Source organism: Anabrus simplex, chromosome 1 (assembly GCF_040414725.1).
Source record: "Anabrus simplex isolate iqAnaSimp1 chromosome 1, ASM4041472v1, whole genome shotgun sequence".
NCBI classification, from domain to species: Eukaryota; Metazoa; Arthropoda; class Insecta; order Orthoptera; family Tettigoniidae; genus Anabrus; species Anabrus simplex.
In genome coordinates, this window is record NC_090265.1 from 1,246,299,886 (window position 1) to 1,246,310,213 (window position 10,328).

At 38.9% G+C, this 10,328-nt stretch overlaps 1 protein-coding gene across 1 annotated transcript in view; it reads left to right on the forward strand.

Moving 5' to 3' along the window:
• The window catches only part of LOC136877961 (hemicentin-1-like), a 153,463-nt gene that overhangs the window by 15,166 nt on the left and 127,969 nt on the right, over positions 1–10,328 (forward strand). The gene's annotated exons all lie outside the window — the stretch shown is intronic.

The following is a 10,328-nucleotide window of genomic DNA, read 5'->3' on the forward strand; positions in this document are numbered from 1 at the left end:
TGCCATAGGAATGATCCATAGTACTAAGTACCATTACGACTCATCGAAGAACGAACGTATTGGCTAAAGAAAAGGTAAGGCAATTATTAGCATGAAAATGAAAGATACCTCTCTCCATTCAGATGTTGCAAATTGAATATTCACCATCATCATCATCATCATCATCATCATCATCATCATCATCATCATCATCATCATCATCATCATCTCCCCTTATCCAGCTCCTGCCAGATCGGGATATTTATGGCACTTCTCCATCTTCCTTTTTCCTTCCACCATTCCTCTTCCACGATCTTTTCCCAGTCTAAATTTCGTCTTCTTATGCCGCTCTTCACTGATTCAATCCACCTTGTTCTAGGTCTTCCTCTTGCTTTCTTGCCCTTGCACATTGCCTCCAGCATTTGTCTTGGAATTCTATTCTCCTCCATCCTCTTTACATGTCCAAAGCACCTTAGTTTATTCTTTTCAATTCTCTCATTTAGCTTTCCTATCTCAACTTCCTTCCTAACGTTTTCATTTCCCACTTTATCTTTTCTTGTCTTTCCTATCATACTTCATAGGAATTTCATTTCACTGGCTTGAATTCTACTCTCTTGCCTGCTTGTCACAGTCCTAGTCAGTCCAAGTCTCAGCTGCATAAGTCAGTATGGGTACACAGTACACTTTGTACATTATCTCTTTACTTTTCCTTGGTACCTCTTTGTTCCAAACAAGTTTTCTTACACTCTGGTAGCATGCATTGCCCTGCTGTACACTCCTGCTAATCTCCATGTCCACCTAGCATTCTGCATTAATTCACTTCCTAGGTATTTAAAGCTGTCCACAATTCCGAGACTCTGACTTCCAATTTTCACATATCAATATCAATCACTACTGATCTGCATTTAGGGCAGTCGCCCAGGTGGCAGATTCCCTATCTGTTGTTTTCCTAGCCTTTTCTTAAATGATTGCAAAGAAATTGGAAAATTATTGAACATTTCCCTTGGTAAGTTATTCCAATCCCTAACTCCCCTTCCTATAAAAATTGGCCCCAATTTGACCTCTTGAATTCCAACTTTATCTTCATATTGTGATCTTTCCTACTTTTCAAGACACCATTCAGACTTATTCGTCTACTGATGTCCTCCCACGCCATCTCTCCACTGACAGCTCGGAGCATACCACTTATGTCTCAAATATTATTACAATATTTATAAGTCCACCTGTTCAATACAATACAATATAATCCACTATTTCATATGGTTAAAATTTTTATACATAATACATAAAAGTCAATGGTACATGTTTCACCCTCCTTTACAGGCATCATCAGCCTATATCAATCTTACAAATAATACATATGGAGTCTTTTTAATCTTATAAATTATAGGGTAAAATGTTGAACATTGATTTCGTAAAATATTATACAATAACATCTAAAACAATGACATGGCACCAAAGTGTGTAAAAAAAAAAAAGAAAACAGTAAATTAACAGTTTTTGAAGATTAAAACGTGGTTAAACATGAATATTTGAGAGTTTAAAAACACCCAGAACAAATCAAACTGCTTTTCTTTGGATTTTTTCCTGTTATTGAATCAAGTAATCCTGGTGAGGGTCCCATACACTGGAACCATACTCTAGTTGGGGTCTTACCAGAGACTTATATGCCCTCTCCCTTACATCCTTACTACAACCCATAAATACCCTCATAACCATGTGCCGAGATCTGTACCCTTTATTAACAATTATATTTATGTGATTACCCCAATGAAGGTCTTTTCTTATATTAACACCTAGGATCCCCAAAAGGAACTTTCACCTCATCAACACAGTAATTAAAACTGAGAGGACTTTTCCTATTTGTGAAACTCACAACCTGACTTTTAACCCTGTTTATCATCATACCATTGCCCACCATCCATCTCACAACACTATCGAGGTCACCCTGCAGCCGCTCACAACCTTGTAACTTATTTATTACTCTGTACAGAATAACATCATCTGTGAAAAGCCTTATCTCTGATTCCACTTCTTTACACATATCATTGATATATATAAGAAAACATAAAAGTCCAATAATACTGCCTGAGGAATTCCCCTCTTAATTATCTAATTCTCTGAGTTCTATTTTCTAGAAATATAGCCACCCATTCAGTCACTCTTTTTTCTAGTCCAATAGCACTCATTTTTGCCAGTAGTCTTCCATGATCTACCCTATCAAATGCCTTAGATAGATCAATCTCAATACAGTCCATTTGGCCTCCTGAATCCAGGATATCTGCTATATCTTGCTGAAATCCTACAAGCTGAGCTTCAGTGGAATAACCTTTCCTAAACCCAAACTGCCTTCTGTCAAACCAGTTATTAATTTTGCAAACATGTCTAATATAAACAGAAAGAATGCTTTCCCAAAGCTTACATGCAATGAATGTCAAACTGACTGGCCTGTAATTTTCAGCTTTATGTCTATCACCCTTTCATTTATACACAAGGGCTACTATAGCAACTCTCCATTCATTTGGTATAGCTCCTTCAACCAAACAATAATCAAATAAGTATTTCAGATTTGGTACTATATCCCAACCCATTGCCTTTAGTATATCCCCAGAAATCTTATCAATTCCAGCTGATTTTCTAGTTTTCAACTTTTGTATCTTACTGTAAATGTCATTGTTATCATAGGTAAATTTTAATACTTCTTTAGTATTACTCATCTCCCCTATCTAGACATTATCCTTGTAACCAACAATCTTTACATACTGCTGACTGAATACTTCTGCCTTTTGAAGATCCTCACATACACACTCCCCTTGTTCATTAATGATTCCTGGAATATCCTTCTTTGAACTTGTTTCTGCCTTAAAATACCTATACATACTCTTCCGTTTTTCACTAAAATTTGTATGACCACCAATTATGCTTGCCATCATGTTATCCTTAGACGACTTCTTTTCTAGATTCAATTTCCTAGTAAGTTCCTTCAATTTCCCCTTACTTCCACAACCATTTCTAACTCTATTTTGTTCCAACCTGCACCTCCTTCTTAATCTCTTTACTTCTCTGTTATAATATAGTGGATCTTTACCATTCCTTACCACTTTTAATGGTACAAACCTATCTTCACATTCCTCAACAATTGCTTTAAACCCATCCCAGAGTCTGTTTACATTTTTATTTACCATTTTCCAGCGATCATAGTTACTTTTTAAAAACTCCCTCATGCCTGTTTTGTCAGCCATATGGTACTGCCTAATAGTCCTAATTTTAATACCTTCCTTTCTTTCACATTTATTTTTAACTACGACGAAAACAGCTTCTTGATCACGAATACCATCTCTTACTTCGGTTTCTCTATAGAGCTCATCTGGTTTTATCAGCACCACATCCAAAATATTCTTCCCTCTAGTTGGTTCCATCACTTTCTGAATCAGCTGCCCTTCCCATATTAACTTATATGCATTTGTTGGTCATGCCTCCTGTCGTTCGCTTTACCTTCCTAATTGACATTTGGTAAATTGATATCACCTGCTACTATCACATTCCTTTCCATATCATTTCCAACATAGCTGATTATCTTATCAAATAATTCTGAATCAGCATCAGCACTACCCTTTCCCGGTCTGTACACTTCAAAGACATTAAGTTGCCTGTTATCTTTAGAGATGAGCCTTACACCCAGAATTTCATTTTTTTCATCTCTAACTTTTTCGTAGCTTACAAATTCTTCTTTCACCAGAATGAGTACTCCCCCTCCTACCATTCCTATCCTATCTCTACGATACACACTCCAGTTCCGTGAGAATATTTCTGCATCCATTATATCACTTCTCAGCCATGATTCAACTCCTATTACAATATCTGGGAAGTATATATCTATTAAATTACTTAATTCGATTCCTTTGTTTACAATGCTTCTACAGTTGAGCACTAACATTTTTATGTTATCCCTACTTGATTTCCAGTTCCCTGTTCGCTTCCACACCGCTGCCTGAATGTACTTGCCTATTACCCTTCTAAACAAGTTTCCTAACTTATATGTACCACTGCGGTATAAGTGAAGGCCATCTGAGCGCAGATTCCTGTCTCCTACCCACCCATTAGGATCTAGAAATCTCACTCCCAGTTTCCCACATACCCACTCCATAGTCTCATTTAAATCACCAATCACCTTCCAGTCATTATCCCTCCTACACAGTATTCCACTGATAACAATCTCCACTTCCTTAAACTTCATCCGTGCTGCATTTACCAGATCCCACACATCCCAAACTATGTTGGTACTTATACCTGGTTGCCTTACGTTGTTAGTACCAACATGAAATACTACCACCTTTTCCTTTCCCTCTTCCTTCTCTTCTACTTTCCTCAACATCTGCCTCAACCTAATTCCCGGATAACACTCTACCCTGGTTCCCTTTCCTCCACACACTTTCCCCACATGTCTAACGATGGAATCTCCCATGACCAGAGCCTCAACCCTACCCACCTCATTTGATCCCCTCCCCTCCTGGTCAGCCCTATCTTCTCTCACTGCTGTAGAAGCTACTTCCACCTCCCTTTTCTCCCTCCCATGACCCTGTTCCACCTGTCTTTTCCTTTCCACTACACTACATTTCCATTTCCTACCTTTTCTCTTCCTCCTACCTCCACACATCTCAGCAACAGTTCCCTGTTCCATAGTCTATAATATCTCCTTCGTGTGTTCAACCGAATCTGGATAGAGGGTGGTTTTCCATCTCTGTGTCGAGAGGCTATAGTCATTCCTGTCCTCAAGCCTGACAAAGATCCTAAGTATGCAGGAAGTTACAGACCTATTTGTCTGACAAATTGCCTGTGTAAGCTATTTGAGAGGATGGTAAATCGCCGCCGTCTTGTGTGGTGTCTGGAGAAACAAGGACTCTTGTCCAGTACCAGTGTGGTTTTTTGAGCCGCTTGATCAAAAACTGACCACTTGGTACACCTGGAGAGCTCTTTCGAGGATGTGTTTCTCCACAAACAGCATTTGATGGCTGTTCCTTTGACTTAGAGAAGGCCTACAACACCACATGGCGATATGGTATCCTTTCAGTCCTGCATCAATGGAGATTCCAACGTAACTTGCCCGTATTTATTGCGAATATTTTGTCCCTCTATCTATTCCGTGTCCGAGTAGAGAGGACATATTCACAATACCAGGTTCAAGAAAATGAGAGTCCCAAAGGGATCTGTTCTTAGTGTCACTCTGTTCGCAATTGCCATAAACGGTATTGTCGCTGCTGCTGGTTCAGCAGTAATACCATTGCTATATGTGGATGATTTCACTCTGCACTACAGTTCGCGTAGTATGGCAGTCGCAGAGCGACAATTACAGCAAGTTATTAGGAGAGTGGAAAAGTGGACCTTAGAACATGGCTTTCGGTTTTCTACTGCAAAGACCTCTGTTGTCCACTTCTGTCATCAACGTACTCTTCACCCACATCCTGAACCTTATCTAGGAAACGTCACTCTTCCCTTAGTTGACACTTACCAATTTCTCGGACTCCTTTTTGATAGTAAATTATCGTGGGAGCCACATGTACAGGAGCTAAAAGTGCAATGCACCAAGAGGCTTAATCTCTTGAAGTATCTTAGCAGCACTAATTGCGGAGCTGACCATGCGGTGCTCCTACGATTCTATAGGGCACACATTTTATCCAGGTTAGACTATGGCAGTGCAACATATGGCTCAGCAAGACCAAGCGTCCTTGCGAAGCTGAATAGCATCCACCACGGCAGAGTTAGGTTGGCAACGGGAGCTTTTTGTACAAGCCCCGTGGCTAGCTACCTCGCTGAATCTGGTGTGCCACCTTTAAACTTGAGGTGCCAGCAGCTCCTTTTGTCATATGCTGCAAATTTGCGACAGATGCCACTTCACCCAAGCTATCCTTGCGTATTTAATAATGGACATCGTCTATTGTATGCTGCTTGTCCTCGAGCAACGCGGCCGTTTGGTATATGCTTGGATAGCAGTTACAGATTGTTTTACGTAACTTTGGTTCCTTGCCTTGTCAGACAACCAAGTGGGGTACCTCCGTGGGTAGTGCGACATCCTGAAATAATCCTGGATCTGCACACTGGCCCAAAGGAAAACACGGACCCTTCAATTTATCGGAGGCTCTTCCTGTCCATTGTTGGCCGATATCCAGGTTCAGTCGTTGTCTACATGGATGGTTCAAGGACAGAAACGAAGGTGGGCTGTGTCGACAATGAGAGGTTCCTTTTTGCTCTCCCGGAAACCTGTAGTGTGTACACAGCAGAGCTCTATGCTATCTGTGAAGCTCTGCAGTATGCACTGTCCAATGAGCGCCGACACTTTCTTCTGTGTACTGACTCCTTCAGTTCACTACAGTCTATTGATACCTGTTTCTCTCGACACCCTCTGGTGCAGCGGATCCAGGACCTACAGGCCGGGTGTTTGTATGCTGGTACCAGAATCATGTTTCTGTGGCTCCCAATCCACATGAGTATAGAGGGAAACGAGTTAGCAGATCAGGTTGCCAAGGAGGCAGTAACACTTCCCCCGTTGCCTTTCAAGGTTCCAGCAAGTGACATTCGCTCTCAGCTGAGACATCTGATTTAGTCCCATTGGGAGATGGAGTGGCAGGCCACTCCTCTCCCAAATAAGCTGAGAGCGGTTAAAGGTACTGTGAAGGTATGGAGGACTTCCCTTTGGGCCTCTCAGAGGGAAGCAGTGCTCTTATGTCATCTCCGGATCGGTCATGGTATCCTGACTCACTCCCATCTATTGAATGGAGAACCCCTCCGGTGTGTACTTGCGCTGATCATCTTACCGTGGTACACATCCTTACGGAGTGTGTGGACCCGGTCGATCTGCACCGTAGTCTTAATCTCCCGAGTACAATCTCCCTTATCTTGCGAGATGACGAGCAGTCAGCAGACTTCGCCATCCGCTTTATGAGGGATAGTGGTCTGTTTTATCATGTGCAATGATGTCCTTTGTCCTAGTGTTTTTGTATCAATTGCGCTTTTATCCCATTGACTTTATTTTAGTTTGTGTTGCATATCTGAATGTGTTATTTTAACATCTAATGTAAATTATGTATCTATATATATATATATATATATATATATATATATAAAGTAGCTTGTCCTGACTGACTGACTGACTGACTGACTGATTCATCATCGCTGAGCCAAAACTACTGGACATACAGAAATGAAATTTTGGGGATATATTCATATTAAGATGTAGGTGCTCGCTAAGAGAGGATTTTTGGATATTCCGTCGCTAAGGGGGTGAAAAGGGGGGTGAAATTTTAAAATGAGTGTGTCTATATCTCAAAACTTTAAAAGTGTACAGATGTAAAAATTGGCATTTAGAATCTTCTTTAAAAATAAGGAAAACACGTATTTTTTTTGTTTTCAGAAAATCCCAACAGGAGGGGTGAAAAAGGGTGAAAATGGGGAAAAATGGGTTGAATGCCTTTAATCAGGATACCAGTACTTATATCTCAGAAACTGAAGATATTACAGACCTGAAAATTGGTACATTTGATCTCTTTAAAAAATAAAGAAACATGTATATTTTTGTTTTTGGAAAATACAATTAATCGGAGGGTGAAAAGGGGGTGAATTTTTAAAATGAGTGAATCTATATCTCCAAACTTTTAAAGTGTGCAGATGTAAAAATTGATATTTAGAATCTTCATTAAAAATAAAGAAATACGTATTTTTTTGTTTTTGGAAAATCGCAATAGGGGGAGTGAAAAGGGGTGAAAAAGGGGTTGAATGCCTTTAATGAGGCTACTTATATCTCAGAAACTGAAGATATTACAGACCTGAAAATTGGTGTTTGGGATCTCCTTTAAAAATAAAGAAACACCTATTTTTTTTGTTTCTGGAAAATCCAATTAAGGGGGGTGAAAAGGGGATAATATTTTAAAATGAGTGTATCTATATCTCGAAATTGTTAAAGGTTATAGATGTGAAAATTGGTATTTAGAATCTTCTTTAAAAATAAAGAAACACTTATATTTTGTTTTCGGAAAATCCTAATAGGAAGGGTGGAAAAGGTTGGAAAAGGGGTCGAATGCCTTTCATGCGTCTACTTATATTTCAGAACCTGAAGATATTACAGACCTGAAAATTGCTGTTCGGGATCTCCTTTAAAAATAAAGAAACGCGTATTTTTTTGTTTTTGGAAAATCCCATTAATGGGGGGTGAAAAGGGGTGATTTTTTAAAATGAGTGTATCTATATCTCAAAACTTTTAAAGTTTATAGATGTAAAAATTGGTATTTAGAATCTCCTTTTAAAATAAAGGAACACGTATTATTTTGTTTTTGGAAAATCCCAAGAGGAAGGGTGTAAAAGGGTGAATAATGGGTTGAATGCCTTTAATGAGGCTACTTATATTTCAGAACCTGAAGATATTACAGACCTGAAAATTGGTATTTGGGATCTACTTTAAAAGTAAAGAAACACGTATTATTTCGTTTTTGGAAAATCCAAATATTGGGGGGTGAAAAGGGGGGTGAAAATTTAAAATGAGAGTGTCTACATCTTAAAACTTTAAAATTTACAGATGTAAAAATTGGTAGTTAGAATCTCCTCTAAAAATAAAGGAACACGTATTTTTTTGTTTCCTGTAAATCCCAATAGGAGGGGTAAATGGTGAAAATGGGTTGAATAACTTTAATGAGGATTCATATATCTCAGAAACGAAAGATATTACAGAACTGAAAATTTGTATATGGATTCACTTTTAAAAATAAAGAAACACGTATTGTTTAGTTTTTGGAAAATCCAATTAATGGCAGTTAAACAGGAGTGACAAATTGGGGTGAATTTTTTGAAAGACTATATCTACAGAATATCTTGGAAACGTAAAATGTTACAGACGTAAAAGGTGGGTGTTTGGAATCTCCTGTAAATGTAAAGAAACACAGGTGATTTGTTTCTGGAAACTCCACATAAGGGGAACTCAAAAGGGGTGAAATTTTAAAATGAGAATTTTTACAGTATATCTAAAAAAAACTTAACATGTTACAGAAGTGAAAAATGGTATTTTTTCCTCTATTAAACATAAAGAAACGTGTATTTTTAGTTTTCGGAAATACCACTTGGGTGGAAGGGGGGGGGGGGGGAAAGTGACTGAAAATGGTGTTGAATTATTTTAATTAGGCTACTGATATCTCAAAAATGAAGATGTTACAGACGTGAAATTTGATATTTGCAATCTGCTTTAAAAGTAAAGAAACGTATTCTCGGAAAATGCAATGAAGTGGGGGGGGGGGGGGGGTGAAAGAATTGAAAAATTAATTGACTTAATTGTATGAGAATACATACATCTAATAACTCTAAAGTTGTTACAGACGTGAAAATTCGTATTTGGATCTCCTTTAAAAACAAAAACAAAAACGCGTTTTGGGGGGGAAACCATCTTGGAGGGCGGGAGTGTAAAGAGTTGAAGTCCTTTCATGAGGACACATAAATCAAAAACTGAAGAAGTTACAGTCGTGATAATTGGTATTTAGAGGATCCTGTACTACTAAAGAAACAAGTATTTTTTGCGGGAAAATTCACTTGGGGGGGGGGGGGGTAGTAGTGTGAAATGAAGTGAAAATGTAAATTATTTTTATGGGGATACTTATATCTCAAAACTGAAGGTAATAGACGTGAACATTGGTGTTTGGAATCTCCCTTAAACATAAAGAAACAACCCTTCTTTTAATTTTTTTTTTTTTTTGGGGGGGTTGGCGGTAAATAAACTTAACGGCGGTGGGGTGTAGAAGGAGCTGAGACCAATTGATTTTACTGTTATTAATGTACTTATAAGGATCCTCCGTTGCTCAGACCGCAGCACGCCGGCCTCACACAGCTGGGTTCCGTGGTTCAAATCCTGGTCACTCCATGTGACATTCGTGCTGGACAAAACAGAGGCGGGACAGGTTTTTCTCCGGATACTCCGGTTTTCCCTGTCATCAGCCATTCCAGCAACACATAATAATAATAATAATAATAATAATAATAATAATAATAATAATAATAATAATAATAATAATAATGTTCCGGACCGTCGTCAAATGTGCGGACCGCGCTAGAAACTGCTCCTGGACGGGTAATGACTAAGAATGCAGTCTGGCCGTGGGTTCAGTGCCGCCAAGGCACCCAATATGGCACCACGCCGGATCTCCTGAAGGATTTTATCCATATTAAAAATGATTATAGGAAAAGATGGCAAAGATTTACGGACCCAACTGACCGGGAGGAATAACTGAGCCTAGCCCGGGAAGTACGAAATCGATTGCTGGAAAGGAAGATTGAAAAATGGGAGGAAACGTGCTGTAAAATAATAGAAAACGAGT